This window comes from Tupaia chinensis, unplaced genomic scaffold (assembly GCF_000334495.1).
Source record: "Tupaia chinensis unplaced genomic scaffold, TupChi_1.0 Scaffold000374_1, whole genome shotgun sequence".
Lineage (NCBI taxonomy): Eukaryota > Metazoa > Chordata > Mammalia > Scandentia > Tupaiidae > Tupaia > Tupaia belangeri.
In genome coordinates, this window is record NW_006159872.1 from 998,279 (window position 1) to 1,014,873 (window position 16,595).

At 53.4% G+C, this 16,595-nt stretch overlaps 1 protein-coding gene and 1 long non-coding RNA gene across 2 annotated transcripts in view; one reads left to right on the forward strand and one right to left on the reverse strand.

Annotated features, from left to right (window-relative positions):
* KCNN3 (potassium calcium-activated channel subfamily N member 3) overlaps nt 1–16,595 on the forward strand; it is a 201,105-nt gene that overhangs the window by 48,031 nt on the left and 136,479 nt on the right. The window lies entirely within an intron of this gene.
* Nucleotides 4,710–6,536, reverse strand: LOC106735394 (uncharacterized). Its single transcript, XR_001370738.2, has 3 exons — nt 6,255–6,536; nt 4,818–5,056; nt 4,710–4,741 (listed from the first exon to the last, which is right to left on the reverse strand). It is a non-coding gene; the product is annotated as an uncharacterized LOC106735394 (long non-coding RNA).

Here is a 16,595-nt window from a genome sequence, read left to right on the forward strand (position 1 = left end):
TAGGGAAAACAGAGATTGGAAGGTAAATGGTCTATAAAATCACATCACTTAGAGCCCTCAGTGCTGGGGATCCAGAGCCTTGGAGCAGCCACAGGGTGGAGGGGCACTCTGCTCCCCGAGGGCTGCTAATTGCCGCGTACTTGTCGCGGTGAGGGGCTCATTTCATGGATAAGCGACCTCTGTAACCAGCCTGGCTGCTCTGCCATCCCCGTCAGCGCATCAGCGTCACCAGGGACTGTTACTTGGGTGCCCTGGATCACGGTGGCTGTTTGCACGGTGGAGTCACACCTCACATGACTTGGTTGTGGCCAGAGACCCTACTACCTCCAACCTGGAGAGGGAGGGAGAGCCAAAAGAAAACCGGAGGTCAAAGATTGTCCAGAGCGGCGCTGGCCCTTCTGCGGGTTCAGTAGCTCACGCGGAATAAGCCGCTATCAAAGCTGCCCAGGGTTCATTCACTCCTTAATTTGATAATTAATTCCACAAACATTAATGGAGTTTTTCTCACATAGCTGCTCAGAGCTGGGGGTGGGGGAGAAACAGCAAGATGACGAAGACCTGGTTCCCACACTCGAAGAGCTGGCAGCCTGGTAAATAGACACTTCATGCGTCTCCCAGAGACGCCCCTGTGCAGGGAGGGGGCAGCCTGGGGGAGGTTCTGCAGGATGGGGCAGAGTGGTGGGCACGTGGCAGCTCTGAGAGGGGACTGGGAAAGTGACAGGCCAAGAGGGGAGGTCGTCCTGGCCCTGCAAGCACAAGGGTGGAGCATTTCAGAGGAGCGAATGCTCCTCAGTGTGAGTTACAGGGTGGGGAGGTGGGCCAGCCTCCCTGCGGGGGTCTGCCTGTATCCCAGAGGCTGGGGGTCGCTGCCAAAGGGCTCCACAGAGTAGAACATCGCAGTCTGAGTTGTAACTTACTCGCTGTGGGATCTAAGATGGCTCAGCAGGGGGCATTGCAGTTGGGGGTTTAGGAGGCTAGGTTCTAGCTCTAGATTCCAGATCTGTGTCTCCTAGCGAGGTGACCTTGGCCGAGGCTAGGCCTCAGTGTCCTGGCCTGTAAAATGGGGGGCCTCTAAGATCTGACCCAGCCCGACATTCTCTATGCCATGAGCACCCCCCCACGATCCCACACTCTTCATCGGTACTTGTCCATCTGCTTCTGGCCCTTCTGGCTGCTGTCCCCTAGGTGGCTATCCCACCACAAGCAGTAGCTGGTGGCAGCTGGAGGGAGAGAGGTGAGTTCTCCGGGAGGAACGTGCCCTCTGACCCTGGCAGCTGGCTGGTGCTCCACCCAGCGGACACCTTCCTTCCTGTGACCCCAGCCATGACTCCACAGCGCTCAGCCCTGGGTCTCTTCTTCATTTCTTCAATAAGACAATTCACTCCCTGGGCCTAGCCCTCCTTCCACCTTACCCCCAGGTGACAAGGGGCAGCTGACGCAGGATTGCCGCCCAGTAGCCAGCAACATCGTTGTGGAGGGGTGTTGGCGGATTTGCTGGGGCGGCCTCTTCTTGTGCTCTGCTCCAGGGTTCAAGCTTCGCCAGTTGTCGCCAACAGTGGGTGCTGGAGGCCACAGCACGTCTGACTGGACTGCCAGGCCTCCCCCGAGCTCTCTGTCCCGCTGCCGTCCCTCTCCCAGGCTCCAAGCCGGAGCTGCTCGGGTGAGGAATGGCAGCTCGGCTTGGCTGGGACCTCTGTTTTCCTCGGTCTCTGAACACAGCTGTTAGATTTAAAGGCTTAGACAATGGGTTCTAAACAAATAAGTATCTGTTTAGTCAGTGGGATGAGGAAATTAAAGGTGACTCAGATTTTACCCCCCAATTCCAAGTGCTATTTGCCACCTGAACCATCAGAGCGGTAGTGGAGTGGTTCTGCTCCAGTCTCCTCTCCTTGAGAGGCCGCCATGGTATTGCATTCACTCATTCATCAAGTACTTATCGCATACCTACTGTGTGCAGTGATGGGGGCAGAGAGACAAACAGACCGAGACCCGCCCCAGGGCAGCCCAGTCTGGGGAGGCCTCCCAGCAGGGGCTCTAGGGCTGTGGGGTCCCAGGGCTCAGCCTGGCTTCATTCAGACCGGCCAGGCCGGCAATCTCAGACCCGGTTCCGGGAAACAGAAACAGTGCGAGAGGGAGGGAATGTGGGTGAGGGGAGCGAGACGAGGCTGGAGGAAGGAAAGAGAGGTGGAAGAGCAGCCCCTCCTGGCTCCCAGGTGGGACTCGGGCTGCAGGCAGCAGGGGCCCCCAGGAGAAGGGCCCAGTTCCCTCTGCGCTCTGCCCTGGCGTGCTGGGTTGTAGACTGCTCACTGCCTCTGCTTGGTGCCTCAGTTTCCTCATCTGTAAAGTGAGGCTTCGGGCTAGGTGAACTGTGTTGCTGGTGCAGGACCTGGTAGATGGGGTAGGAGCCCAATAAACAGCACTGGAGTATAAAGTGCAGCATTCTGGCGGCTTCTCCCGTCTCTACTGAGACACCCTGACGGGGCCTGAGGGAGTCCCATCCTCTCCTGGCTCGGGAGAGCTGCCTTCTGGTTGCTCTTCCCACTGGACACTGGAAGAAAGAAGGTCCTGGGTCTCTAGCACTATTTTATTTTGTATTACTTTTCTTTTAATTGCCAGAGGGCATGTGTGCTCACCAGAGAGAGAGAGAGAGAGAGAGAGAGAGAGAGAGAGGACCCCTCCATGGAGCGTGGTCATGCCATAATCCTTTTTTCTCCATCCCTCCTATCTGGATTTTGGGCTCACATATACAGGTGCCGATGTGCTTTTCAAGTCACTGGGGCTGGGATTCGAACCCTGGTCAGCCATGTGGGATCTGGTTCCCTATGCACTGCCTTTAACCACCAAGGCTTGGAGGCCGCCCTCTGCTTTGTGTGCATCCCTCCAACCCCCTGCCCTGGTGTGGACATACTTCTTGTGGAGCTTCTTAGCTTTGTTGTTTTCGGGTTGCTTTTGTTTCTGTCGTAAGGCCACTGCCAGCTCTCAAGGTGAAGGACTGCTCCGCCGGCAGACGTGTGTCATCTGGTACATTTGGCAGCCTGCCTCCAGATGCCCTCAGGGGCTGTCCTGTCTTGACTATGGGTTCGTGTCAGCCCACTGAAGCCTGAGGGACACGTCCCACGCAGGTCACACTCGCTGACCTGTGAGAAAGACCTGGCGATGTTCTGGCAACATGACGTGAGCCGAATTGGGGTTCCTAGCTATGTGACCCTAAGTCATTGCTTAAGTACTCCGAGCCTCAGTTTCTCTGTGAGATGGGAGTGGCTCGTCTTATCTCTCAGGGATCACATAGGAAACCGAGGAAGAACAAGTTACGTAAACGGAAAGCCCAGGCTGACGTCCCAGACACAATGATTCAGTAGCAAGTATATTCTGACAGTGGGCCCTCGCCATGGTTACAGCCTCCTGTGCGCTGAGAAATTCGAGCTGCCAAGGGTTAAAGCAGGCCTGGCACGTGACCGTGATTGTCTGTAATTGATGGAATCAACTTTAAAGGAGTGACATACAATTGCAATGAAGCCAGGCACTGTGGCTTTGTCTTGCTAAAAATAGTGGCTACTAATAACTGCTTTGATCTAGCAAAATGATGCCGGGCCTGAGCCTGGCCAAGGGTCTGCTAAGAGCTCACTGCAGCCCACCCGTCTGCAACACAAGGTGGGTGTAGAAGCCAGTGGACATGGGACAGAGGGCCCTAGTTCTCTCAGACCCCATGCCAGCAAATGCTATGTTTATAGGATGATCATGATTCGTTGTCTAAACGGGGGCGATTTTGAGTGTTTTATTAGTTTCTAGCCATATTCATAATTATGCCAGACCACAGGCGTACTCTGAACTTTTCTGGGCAAACGGGTGGATTGTCACCCTAGGCACAGGCCGTTTTTAGCTCACGGGAACCCTTGGCTGGTAGCACATTTTCACAGTCATTATCTGGTCTTCCTCACAACCACTCTGGAAGGAAGGAAGGATTTGTGCTCTCATTTAATAGATGTCAAAGAAGGGGATGGAGCCAAGCGGTCCAGCTGTAGTCTCTGGCCTGGCTTCCTCGGCGGCTGACCCCGTGCAGGTAGACGGTCGGCTGGGACCAGGGAGCTCTGTGGCTGTGGAAGCCAGGGGCGCCCCGAGGGAGAGGACCAGCCACTCTGGTTTCAGTGGGTGGGAGCCGGTGACCAGATCCACGGAGAGCACAGGGCCCTGGTGTCAGCAGCGGCTTGGCTCTAGCCTTCTCCAGTCCTGGGCTTGGGCTTGGAAGATCTGCATGTCAGGTCCAGCTCCTGCACTTACTCGCCGCGTGACTTTGGCGAGTTGTGTGACCACTCTGTGCCTCGATCTCCTCACTTGTCTGTGGAGATAGCAATTTATTTTTGTGAGGGTTGAGCAAGATTTGATACGAGAATGGATGGGAAGGGCCTGTCAAGTCGTAGGGATTTGGTGAATCCTCGTAGAGTTTGAATTTGGAGACAGTTCCTGGAAGCAGCACCCTTCAGGAACCAGGGGATCCTTCTGCCTTGAAATAACTCTACCTTGAACTAATGAAGGTGGGATGAGCTCCTGCCTTGAGAAGAGGCTGCCGCAAGTTCTTAGAGGAGTGGATAAAATACATACGTGGACCGGACCAGTAGGTGGCGCGGTGGTCAAGGCCCTGGACTTCCACATGGCTGACTGCAGTCTCAGACCTCGTGGCTTGTTTTCTCACTTTCCCTCTCTCTTTCACTGTCTCTGGTAAGCACAGGTTCCCGATAGCAAACTTAAAAAAAACAACGAATTAAAATATAGATGGAGGAATTGCATGATCCCCCACCCGCAGGCCACGGATACCCTACTTTATGCATTGCGCGGGATGAAAGCAGTAGCCAAGGGACCTCCTCGCCTCTCAACCTCCTTGAAGCTCTGCACAGTCCAGCAGCCCACGTGGCCTGCGCCCCCAGCTTTCTTTGGAGTTCTCAGACGATCTGGCTCAGACGTGGGCAGGCGACATGGCTTGCCTGGTGTCCCGTTACTGGAATTGATGGCACCTCAAAGCAAAAGGTAGGCAGGTTGGCAACAGTTTGGTGCCAGAGAGCTAGTGAGAGAGAGAGAGAGAGGAGAGTTATGAGTACCACGCTCGGCCTATTAATAGCCCGTGTTGGTCTCCGCCACTTCTGTCAACATCGTCCATCACATCCAAACAATTGGGAACGTTTGTGCCAAATGGTTAGGAGTTAACAACTCCGGCCGTGCTGAGTTTCTGAAAAACAGTATTTCTACTTCTTATGCAGCGCTGAAGTGCCAATAGCTCCATGCCAACTGGTTATTTTTCCAGACCATTTCCCTTTATTTATGTTTAAGCTTTTGTATTTTTAAGCAAAAAGGAGATGGAAAACCTGGAGTAGGTAATTATTATTTCTCCCGGCTTGTCCTTGAATGAGCCATAACAGAAGTGCTTACTCCCCCAGCCTGACTCCAGGACCTGCAAAGGCCTGAGAGGACAAAGACAGGGCCCTGCGTCTTTCGGGAGCCTCCAGGCTGATAGACAAGCAGAATGGGGACATGGGAAGAACACCAGCTCCACTCTTGCAAGACTGAAGGCACTCAAAGCCCTTTCTGTTACTGCTGTGTAGCTTTGGCCCCTCTCAGGGCCTCGATTTCCTTGCCTGGAAATGGGGGAGCTGGGCTAGATGACCTAGAAGTCCCCTTGCAGTTAAGTCTGAGTGTCAAGGTGGAGGACTTTGGCCAGGCCGTGATGTGTGCATGGGGGTGGGCAGGAGGCAATGCTGCCCCCAAACTTTGGGCCCTCCAGAAAGCATGAAAACATGGCTGGGAAACATGGAGGCGGCTGTTCTTTATCTGGGAAACTCCAGAACAGCCTTCAGAGATGTCTGTGGGGCCTACCAGGTGGTTGTTTTTCTCACCATATGTGATTTCTGGGTGTCTTGAAAATTGTCATTTAGCCCAAACATTGCCAGGCTCGAGGGTGATTTTTGCCTAGCGTGGGGATGGAAGCGGACTTTGCCTCCAAGCGTCCACTGGGACTGACAGCCTTTGCCCACCCTGGGATTCTCTGATGAGCTTGGAAAGTGAGGATGGGGTGTTGCTTCTGCCACCGCAGCAGCCTCCGGAGGTCACAGAGGCAGGGCTTGGCGGGAGAAAAGAGGAACGGTGGCTTGGAGGGGTCATGAGGGGAGAGAGGAAGGGTGGGGAGCTGTCTGAGGCCATGCGTCATGTCCCTGAAACCAACACAGGCCCTCTCTGGCTATCAGGGGGCGTGAACCAACACTCACACTGCAGTTGTAGCGTCTGAGGGTGAATTCAGCTGTTCCCTGTAATGGGCCGACCATAGCTCCTGCAGGCTCTCTGGGAGTCGGTGTGTGTCTTGTGGATACGTGGCCCGGGCAGGATAGGGGGACGTAGCCCAGGCCTAGAACAAGCCTGGCTAGGCTGGTTCGGGTCTAGCCTGGAGACTGGTCTAGCTGGGAGCAGCTTCTGTAGAGCCAAGTGGTTTCCTGCTGTTTTACTGGTTTGAGGGCCAAATATACTTCTTAGAGTTTATTTCTTTCTTTCATGAGAGGGGTCACCTCTGTCATGGCAGAGACCTATGACACCACAATGCTCCCCTAGCCTCCCAGCCAGCCAGCATCATGGCACGCATGGGCACACCTGGCACGTCTGGGTCCATGCAGGATCCGTCCCTGGGCCCCCGTGTGGCTCAGGTATTTCTAGTACCATGAAGCGGTGCCCCGCTGCCTGTGCCACCACAGATGGGCCCCAGCTGGGCGTCCCAGTTCATGATATGTGCACATGTGAAGTTGGGGAGAGGAAGAGAGGGACACCTTCACGAAGCCCGTCCCACCACAATCCCCTTCCTCAGTCCTCTAGCCTGTCAGTACATCATCACTGTGGTATGGAGTCGGCTCCCCAACCCCAATTAGATCTTTTTTTTTTTAAATTTCCAGAAGGAGCATGTGCTTAACAGAGAGAGACAGAGAGACAGGCAGAGAGGGAGAAAGCACCTCCCAGTAGGGTGTGGTTACACCACGATCCCATCTCCTCCATTTCTCTATCCTGTTGGGATTTGGGGCATGCACATACATGTGCTTGGCATGTTTTTCAAGCCACCAGGGCCAGGACTCAAAGCACAGACAGCCATGTGGAATCCGGGTCCTTTAGCCACTCAGCCATGGGGGTGGCCCCCCTAGTCAGGTTTTAATAAGAGAAAATAAAACTACTTCAAAGCAAGCCATCCAGAAAGCTCATTCATTTGAGTCAAGTATTCTAGAACATTCAAGAAAATGAGGGCTCTGCAATCTGGGTGAAATAGGGAGACCACGGCCTTGGTGAGGGGTGCAGAATTTGCAAGGAGAACCCCTCTGGGTGATAGCAAACTGGGTAGCCTTTGGACAGTGACCTCACCTGGGCGGCAAATGGAGGTGCAGCCGTTCACTGGAACTCTCAACCCCGCTGCTAGGATGGGTCCTAGGATGGGTCGAGAGACCGTCCACGTGCGCCTCCCACTGCCCGGGACTAAGGGGTGGAGTCAGAACCTGCAGAAGCCCAAGCACAGTGACAGGTGGGCAGGCATTCGTCAAAGCCAGAGAGGGCTGCCGGGCTCTCCGGCTCGGTGAGTAACGCAACCGCTGGCCGGCCTGGGCTGCGGCTCCATGGCAGGAGGGCAAGAGGCCGAGAGGCCGAGAGGCCGAGAGGCCGAGAGCCTGCTGTTGACTGGGGAAGGAAACAGCAACTACCTGACAGAGTGGCAGTGACTGCCAGGGGAGGGGCCCAGGCTTGCAGAGAACAGACGGGTTTAGGGACTGGTTGTTATATTTTCTTTCCTTCTTATTTTAAGTTTCTTCCTTTTGTCCATGAGCAATTGATAGATAGAGAGAAAACTCCTAACAAGGTCATGATGCTGCACCCCACCCCTGCTTTAGCCAGCCCCAAATAGATTATGGACACACACACATGTGCCTGGTGTGTTCAGGGAGGTCTGTGGAACCTTCCCATGTGGGTCCCCGCAAAACGCATCACATTTTACCACTGTGCTACTGTCTGGCCCCCTATGTTTTCATAAATAGGAAAAAATCCCAGCCCCTGTGAGCACAAACCTGGGAGCTCCCACCCCAGGGCCTAAAGTTTGCTCCATCGCAGACCACTGTGTGATGGGTAGCCAGCCTCCCTGGGCCTCGGCATCCTCACGCAGAATGAGGAGAGGAGGGCGGGCGGTCTCCAAGGGCACCTGCAGGCCTGCGGTTTTGCACTCCTAGGTGGGTGTGTCCCAGGGAGGGCCTTGCTTGGCCGGAGCGTTAGCATAGGAAACCATGAGGCACTGGGTTTGCTTAGCTCTACTGGGGCCCGAGGGCCTGAGCAAATGGAAGGCAGATCTTTGAAGAGTCAGAGCCATCCCACATAGTGGAGTCACCCACATAGTGGGCAGCACCTAAGGGCTGCCTTGAGAGGAAGTCAATTCCCTGCCTCTGGAGGTGCTCAAGCAGAGACTGGATGGAGAGTCACAGGCTGCTGAACTAGAAGACTTTTTTTTTAAGCTTATTATTATTATTATTATTATTTTTGTGCATGAGAGATAGAGGAAAAGCGAGAGATAGCACCCCGACAGCTGCCTCAGTCCATCTCCAGCTTTAGCTAGTCCTGGATCACAGGCACACAAACGCCCGGTGTTCTCAGGGAGGTCTCCAGACGCGAACCCAGAACCTTCCCACTGGCCAGCATCGCAGATATTGTGTTTTATCGCTGCACCACCATCTGCCACCAGCGGATGGCTTTTAAGTTTCGTTCCAGCTCCAGGATTCTGACACTCCACTCCTCCTGTGTGTGACCATCTGTTTGACAATGTCTCAAAGCTGCGTGGCAACCCCAGCCTTCTGGAACTTTTTCTTGTGCCCTAGAGCAGCAATTCTCATTTGGGCTTGCATATTAGAATCACTGAGATATTTTTTAAAAAGTTAGTGTTCAGGGACCAGCAGTTGGCATAATGGCTATGTCGCTGGACTCTCATGTAGTCGACTGTGGTTTGAGTCCTGGAACTGACGGCTTAAAATGCACGCTAAGCGTGTGTGCGTGCGTGCCCAAAATCCTGAGAGGAGAATGGAGGAGAAGGGATTGTGGCATGGCCATGCCCTCTGGAGGGTGATTTCTCGCTTTCTGTCTCTCTCTCTGGCAAGCGCACATACCCTATAGCAAAAAATCACTCTTAAATAAATGTTAGTGTTCAGGGCTCACCTGCAGAAATTCTGATATGCTTACTCTGGTATGGGGCCAAGGTCCCTCCTTTCCAGAAGGACCCAGGCTCTTGGTGCCTAGGGCTTTGTCCCCCCTCCACACTCCCTATTAGAGCAGGGAGATACCACGCCCTGTGCCAGGCTGTTTCACTCTACCTCTGTTTACAGCTCAAAATTTGAGACTCTTGGGACCAGCAGTTAGCGTAATGGCTATGTTGTTGGACTCCCATGTAGTCGACCGCAGTTCGCGTCCCGGACCCGGTGGCTTAAAACTCACACCGGGCGCATGTGTGTGCGTGCCCAAGATCCCCAGAGGAGAATGGAGGAGAAGGGATTGCGGTGTGACCATCCCCCCTGGGGGGTGATTTCTCGCTTTCTGTCTCTCTGTCTCTGTCTGTCTGGCAAGCACACACGCCCTGTGGCAAAACCTCTAAATAAAGATTGTTTTTGAGGCTCTATGTACCCTTCACATTTATTCACCCAGCCAACATTGTTCAGTGCTGGCTGTGTGTCCAGAAGAGTCCTGGTGAGCCAGCTTTTAGTACCAAGCCTGAACTGCCTTCTTTTTTCTTTTTCTTTTTAAAAGCTTGCTATAGGGTGTGTGTGCTCACCAGAGAGGGACAGAGGCAGAAAGAAAGAGATAGAGGGAAAGTGAGAAATCACCTCCTGGGAGGATGACCACATCGCAGTCCCTTCTCCTCCATTCTTCCCTTGGGATTTTGGGCATGTACACCTGTGTGGCTGGCATGTTTTTCAAGCCACCAGGTCCAGGACTTAAACTGCAGAGTCAGCCGTGTGAGAGAGCCAGCCGCCTTAACCACCAGGTCTCTGGCTGTCCTCCTATAGAATGACTTCATCTGGGGCTGGTAGGTGGTGTGATGGTTAAAGGCGCTGGATTCCCATATGGCCAACTGTGGTTCGAGTCCTGGACCTGGTGGCTGGCTTTCTCATTTTTCCTTTATCTCTCTCTTTCTGCCTCTGTCTGGTCAAAGTAAAAAATAATAATAACAAATGGAATTAAGTAAAGAAATAATTCTTAAAAAAAGGAAAAGATTTCATCTTGCGTCTACCTCCCATACTTAGCACAGTATGGGAGGTAGACTTTGCCTGGCACATGGCAAACATGTAATACAAAGTTTGATTGAATCACACGGAACCCTTGCCAACATCGTAAGTGGAGCAGGAAAATAATTATAAGCAGGCATGTGGTAGAGAGTTCATGATACGCTAGTTCCCCTCTGCCCGGACCTGGTAAAGGAAACCATTTCCTTAATTGGAATTATGTTTGTGGCCTGAAGAGGTGACCCGTCTGACTTGATAGTTTGGGAGGACCCAAATGACCTTCCCCTGCCTTCCTTGGGGCATCTCGCAGCAGAAAGCCAAGGCCTGGGGAGGGTTATTTCCTCTTAATTGGTGTCCTGGTGGTCATGCTGGCTTCACTGAACATTACCAGGCCACCCTCTGCTCAGACCCGAATGCCCTTGTTAATAACTGCATGGTGTCCCTCAGACATCAGTGTCTATCTCCTTCTGGGAGTGACAAAGTGGTGGTCCGGAGGATGCCCCAGGCTAGCCTGACTTGGTGAGTTTCATTTCAAAACCAGTGGCTTTCTATCCGAAATTTTTTTTCAGACTACCCCCCGCCCATGTCAGGCTAGACTGGCAGGCAGGGTGCAAGCCCTCAGCCCTGCTCACTGGCTGTTCACCATCTCTCATGCCACTGAGCCACCAAGGTTGAATGGTGGCATGAACGGGGCCTCGATGGGGAGCAGGCGAGAAAGGCAATGAGTCTATCCAGGAAGGCTGGGCCTGGAAGGGTGATTTTCGATGATTACAACCCTGTCTATCATGAGATTCTCTCCAGAACCACCAAGAGCAAGAGGGTAAGACATAAATTTTTGGGCCGGACTTATCAGGTTCGAATCTAACCTCCACTCTTCCCTGCCTGGGGATGGCGGGCATATGGCGGAGCCTCCCCAGGCTTCCAAGTCTTGACTGTTAACAGGGCCCCTGGGGCTGTTCCGAGGTTCTGCCTCACTCTGTCCAGGGCCTGGCTGTGGCCAGTGCATGATAGGTCAACCGTGACGTTGGAATGTCCCTTTAGCCTCCTTGAGCTTGGAAACCTAGGATGGAAGTGTCTGCCTGCGTGGCATGTCTCAGAATTTTGCTGCCTTCATTCAGATATTCAATATTCAACTAATGTGTGTTGACCTCTTCTGTGCAGGACGGTGTTCTAGGCGTAGTGACTTAGGTGTGAACAGACGGCAGGTAGAAATCTTGCCCTCCAGGGCTGACATTGTGGTGGGTGAGAGAGTGACCCATGTCAGTGGGACAGGGCATAGATGGGGAGATGCACTCCAGACACCCCTCCCCCTGGGCAGGGCTAGCAGGGTGGCAGGCATGTCAGCCTCAGGAGGGGTGTGGGGCCCACATGGGCCATGGTTCTTGGTGCTAAGCTGACCCCGTGTGGGGCAGGCAATAGCCCCTCCCAGCTGAGACAGAGGGTGAGGGCACAGGAATGCTGGGGACAGGCTCTGAGAGACCATCTGCTCATGAGTACGGGTCAGCCCCCCTGCTGCTGGCCTGCTGGCTCATGTGACCCTCTGGTGTCTGGGACTGAAAAGAGAGGGTGGATGATGCAGCCTCGGCTCGCTGCTCACTGGGTACATGCCTCAAGCTTTCTGCAGGGTGAGGTTGGGAGGGGAGCTCCCAGTAGGAGCCCCGAACACTGGGCAGTGGATACAGAAAAGGCAGCAGTGAGGTTCAGCCTCATCTCCAGCCCCTGGGGCCTTGGGAAAGACAAGGAGTCTGAACCTGGCCTGGAGTGCCCAGGCTTGCGGCTCAGCTTTGGTGACATTGAGCAGAAGGCTGCCCACATTCCCAGTCTACACAGCCTGGTGCCGAGCCAGGAAATGGTAGCTTACAGGAGAAGGCTCTCTTTGAAGTCTCCTTTGCCCTCTGGCCAGTCTGCATGTGCCACCTCATACTTGGGACCCAGGGTCAGCTTCAGGTGTCTCTCCAGGGCCATCTCCTCTGGGCCTCACCAGGCCCTGGTCACTCAAGCAAAGGAACCACCTGTTCCTCAGTCTGGGCCTCTGCCCAGTCTGGGCCTCTGCCCACTCTTGACTGTCCAGCTCGACTTGTCCCCCGGGACCCCCTTACCTTGCTCCTTTGACTGCCTGTTTCTTCTTAACCTTGCACTGTGATAGACCGAGAGCCCAGGGAGGGACTCTGGCGGGAGAGGCATGAGCTGTAAAGCTGAAGGGGTGAGGTGATGATGGGCAGAGGGCACTATCCTCGGGGTGGGCTCCTGCGGGCTCTCGGGCAGATTCAGGCTCAGCAGGTTGGAGCTGGGGGCAGCGGGGTCTCCCTGGTATTTGACAGGGGTCCAGCATGTTGCCTGGGCGTGCTCGGTTCTCGGTTGAACACATGTCCTGTGAATGGGTGCGCGCCTGAATGTTTTGCCTGCTGGAAACTGTCCGAGGCGTCTTTCGGAAGAACCTGGGGGTGGGAGGTATCTTTGAAATTGTCGAAACTATAAAATGCTGATATCGGAGGTGCATTCAACAGCCCAGGGGCCGGCTCAGTTCAGCTGCTCTGACATCTGTGTGATGAGAGAAGGTATTTGGTTACAAGAGAACGTGAACATTTACTCTGGTGGAAAAAAAGAACGAGTTTTTCCCATAGGGACTCTCATCTCACCCCCACCACCCGAGTAAAGTTAGGGTTGTCCTGTGTACAGAGAAGGAGCCAGAGGCCCAGGGAGGTTGAGAGACTGGTCCAACGTCACACGACAGGTAGGCGGCAAGGATTTGCTCTGAATCTTGGCCTTTTGGCTTCAAATTCCACGTTATCTAGAAAGAGATAATGAAAATATTTGTTAGCTCCCCTGGCTAAAAATAGGGGCCTCGTGGGACCAGCAGATGGCATAACGGTTACGTTGCTGGCCGCTCATGTAGTCCACTGCAGTTCGAGTCCAGGACTCGGTGACTTGAAACTCATGCCAGGTGCGTGTGCATGCGTGCCCAAAATCCTGAGAGGAAATTGGAGGAGAAGGGATTGCAGCATGGCCATCCTCCTTGGAGGGTGATTTCTCATTTCTGTCTCTCTGTCTTTCTGGCAAGTGCACGTGCCCTATAGCAAACATATCTCTTAAAAAAAAGAAAATAGGAGCCTGGTTTGTTCTGTTTCAGGCGAACATGGTGTGAGTTTTGTAGCTGACCGTTTCACGCCCACCATTTCCTCACATGCAGAAATGCCTGGGGAGGGCCAGCTACAGTGGGGATGGCTGGCTGATGCTAGTGATGGTGCTCCTCACAGTCTTTGGCTACGTGAGAGGTCTGGGTTTGATTCCCGGCCCACCCTAAAAGTCAGGTGCAGTCAAGCATAGTTCTGCTCAGGAGCCTGAGGCAGGAGGATTGGGATATAGCAAGACCTTGTCTAGAAAAGAAAATATCTTAAAAAATAAAATAAGTGGGGCCAGCAGGTGGCATGGGGGTTAACTGTGCTGGACTCCCCTATGGCCAACCATGGTTCAAATCCCGGACCTGGCAGCTTGTTTTCTCACTTTCTCTCTCTCTCCAGAAATAGTAAAATAATAATAAATAAAGTTAAATAAAATAATTCTTAAAAAAAATAAAATAAGAAAGGGATTAGAAAAAAGAAATGTTGATGTCCACAGGACTAGTATGTGAGTCACGGCCAGAGAGTCCCCACTGCTAGAGGCCCCTAGGCCTGGCCGACCTCCAGGGACCATAGTCCAGGTGTCTCCCGTTACTGGGAGACTACGGTGTGAGGAGTCACAGGAGAGTGGCGCGACCTGTCCAGAGCCAGGCATGGACCACGGATGAAGCTTCCGAGCCTTAGAGCCTCTCCTTTCTTCTCTGACCGAGGTCCGTGTGTCCTCTGCGGCCTGCCACAGGCCACCCCCTCCCACCATGGCCGCGTCACCTCTCCCCCCACTCCCAGAATGAACTGTCCAGGGTGTGCGTGTGTGTGTGTGTGTGTGTGTGTGGGGGGGGTGTCTGACTTCATTCTGGACCACAAGTGGCCAGAATAGGATTCTGGGGCAGACTTCCGAGACTGGGAAGTCTCTCTGAGGATGCTGGGAGAGCCGATGCCTGTAATTAAGCAGGCAGCTCCACCTGGGAGGAAAAGCCTTCCTCCCGCACGGAGAGTGAGCATGCGGTGACAGATAAGAAGGAGAAATCAAGAACTGAGAGGGGAGGGCAGCAGGAGGCTGGGGCTTGGGGCTGATGGGCAAGTGCCAGGCCCGGGAAAGGAGCGGGTCTCCCTGGGGAAGAGCCACCAGGATGGCACCCTCCCCACCATGGCTGCTTAATTTGCATAGCATTAATTAGCAAGAGTATCTAATTAGGACAACCATTACAGAGCCACAGTGTTAAGCCGATGCTGAATATAAATCAATTTTGGAGCCTGTCCATGAAATTGAAGGAAAAGTTGACCTTATTAAACAAAAAGATTTCTAAATCTACTCTTTTCCAAATTAGATGCACAAAACGTAGTGATGTCAGAGAAAAACATCAGACCTTAATTCAGTACATACAGACTCTAGGTGCCATAACTTCTTTCTTTTTGGGGGTTCTAGCCAGAGACAGAGTTGTGACTAGATCACATATGTGTGTAGACACACACACACACACACACTTTGGGGGACCAGCCTGGCTTCTCAGTTAAGCTAATATTTCATTCATCTCAGTGCCCCTCCAGGACTCTGGCTGCCAGCATAGTTTTCTGTTTTTTTCAATGTTCCAAACAATAAAATACATTTAGAACTTCGGAGTCGGGGAAGATCTACCGTAATCATTACAGTTCTGGCCTATCTGGAAGCTTCGAAGCAGGCCGGGAGAGCAATTTATAAGGCTGGCTCGGAAGCTGGGAACACACTCAATCACACTCTGCACCCCTCCGGGGAAAGGGGCTGGCATGGCTGTGAGAGAACTCCTGCCGGAACGACAGGGCCTGCAGGACTGGACGGGCAGGCGGGGTGTTGGTACACCAGCGGGGACAGGGACGGAGGAGGGTCTGGGTGTACCACCTGGCTCCTTCTGATCCTGACTGAGCCATTCGCTTAACTTCTTTCTTTTTGGGGGTTCTAGCCAGAGACAGAGTTGTGACTAGATCACATATGTGTGTAGACACACACACACACACACACACTTTGGGGGACCAGCCTGGCTTCTCAGTTAAGCTAATATTTCATTCATCTCAGTGCCCCTCCAGGACTCTGGCTGCCAGCATAGTTTTCTGTTTTTTTCAATGTTCCAAACAATAAAATACATTTAGAACTTCGGAGTCGGGGAAGATCTACCGTAATCATTACAGTTCTGGCCTATCTGGAAGCTTCGAAGCAGGCCGGGAGAGCAATTTATAAGGCTGGCTCGGAAGCTGGGAACACACTCAATCACACTCTGCACCCCTCCGGGGAAAGGGGCTGGCATGGCTGTGAGAGAACTCCTGCCGGAACGACAGGGCCTGCAGGACTGGACGGGCAGGCGGGGTGTTGGTACACCAGCGGGGACAGGGACGGAGGAGGGTCTGGGTGTACCACCTGGCTCCTTCTGATCCTGACTGAGCCATTCGCTGGCCATGCCCTGGGATACGTTGCCTGATTCTCAGTGCCTCGTTTTCCTCCCCTGAGAAACAGGTGGATGCCGCCCCCCCCTGCATGGTCAGCCCCTCGAGCAGGGCTGTGCTACAGGTGACTGTCCTCAACTAGTCACAGGACTGTGAGGGCCAGCTAACGCTGGGAGCAGGGCAGGGGGCCCTCAGGAGTGTGGTTCATCCTCCTCCCTCCTGGGAATCTCCTCTGCAGCACCTCGGTAGGCATAGCCGGTCCCACTGGACTAACAGGGGCTCACTAGCTCCCTCGAGAGCCTAGGTCATTTTAAAGGCAGAGGGAAGCGTGGTGTATTGAAAAATCTGGTGCCGTGTGTAGCCCAAATCTGGGCTAGTGCATGACCTTGGCGAAGTCACTTCCTCTCTGATTCTCAGTTTTTTCATTTCCTTCCTTCCTTCCTTCCTTCCTTCCTTCCTTCCTTCCTTCCTTCCTTCCTCCTCTTTCCTCCCTTCCTTCCTCTTCTTTCTTTCTTGTTTTTTAAGTTTACCGTAGAATGTGTATACTTGCTGCAGGTGGTGGGGAGAGAGAGTGAGAAATCACCTCCTGGGGGAATGGCCGTGCCTCAATTCCTTCTCCTTCATTTTCCTCTCAAGATTTTGGGCATGCACACAAATGTGCCTGATGTTTTTTTGTTTTGTTTTGTTTGGAGAGGCTTTTGTTGTAGGGCGTGTGTGCTCGTCAGAAAGAAAGAGAGAGACAGAAAGTGAGAAATCACCCCCCAGGGGGGATGGCCACGCTACAGTCCCTTCT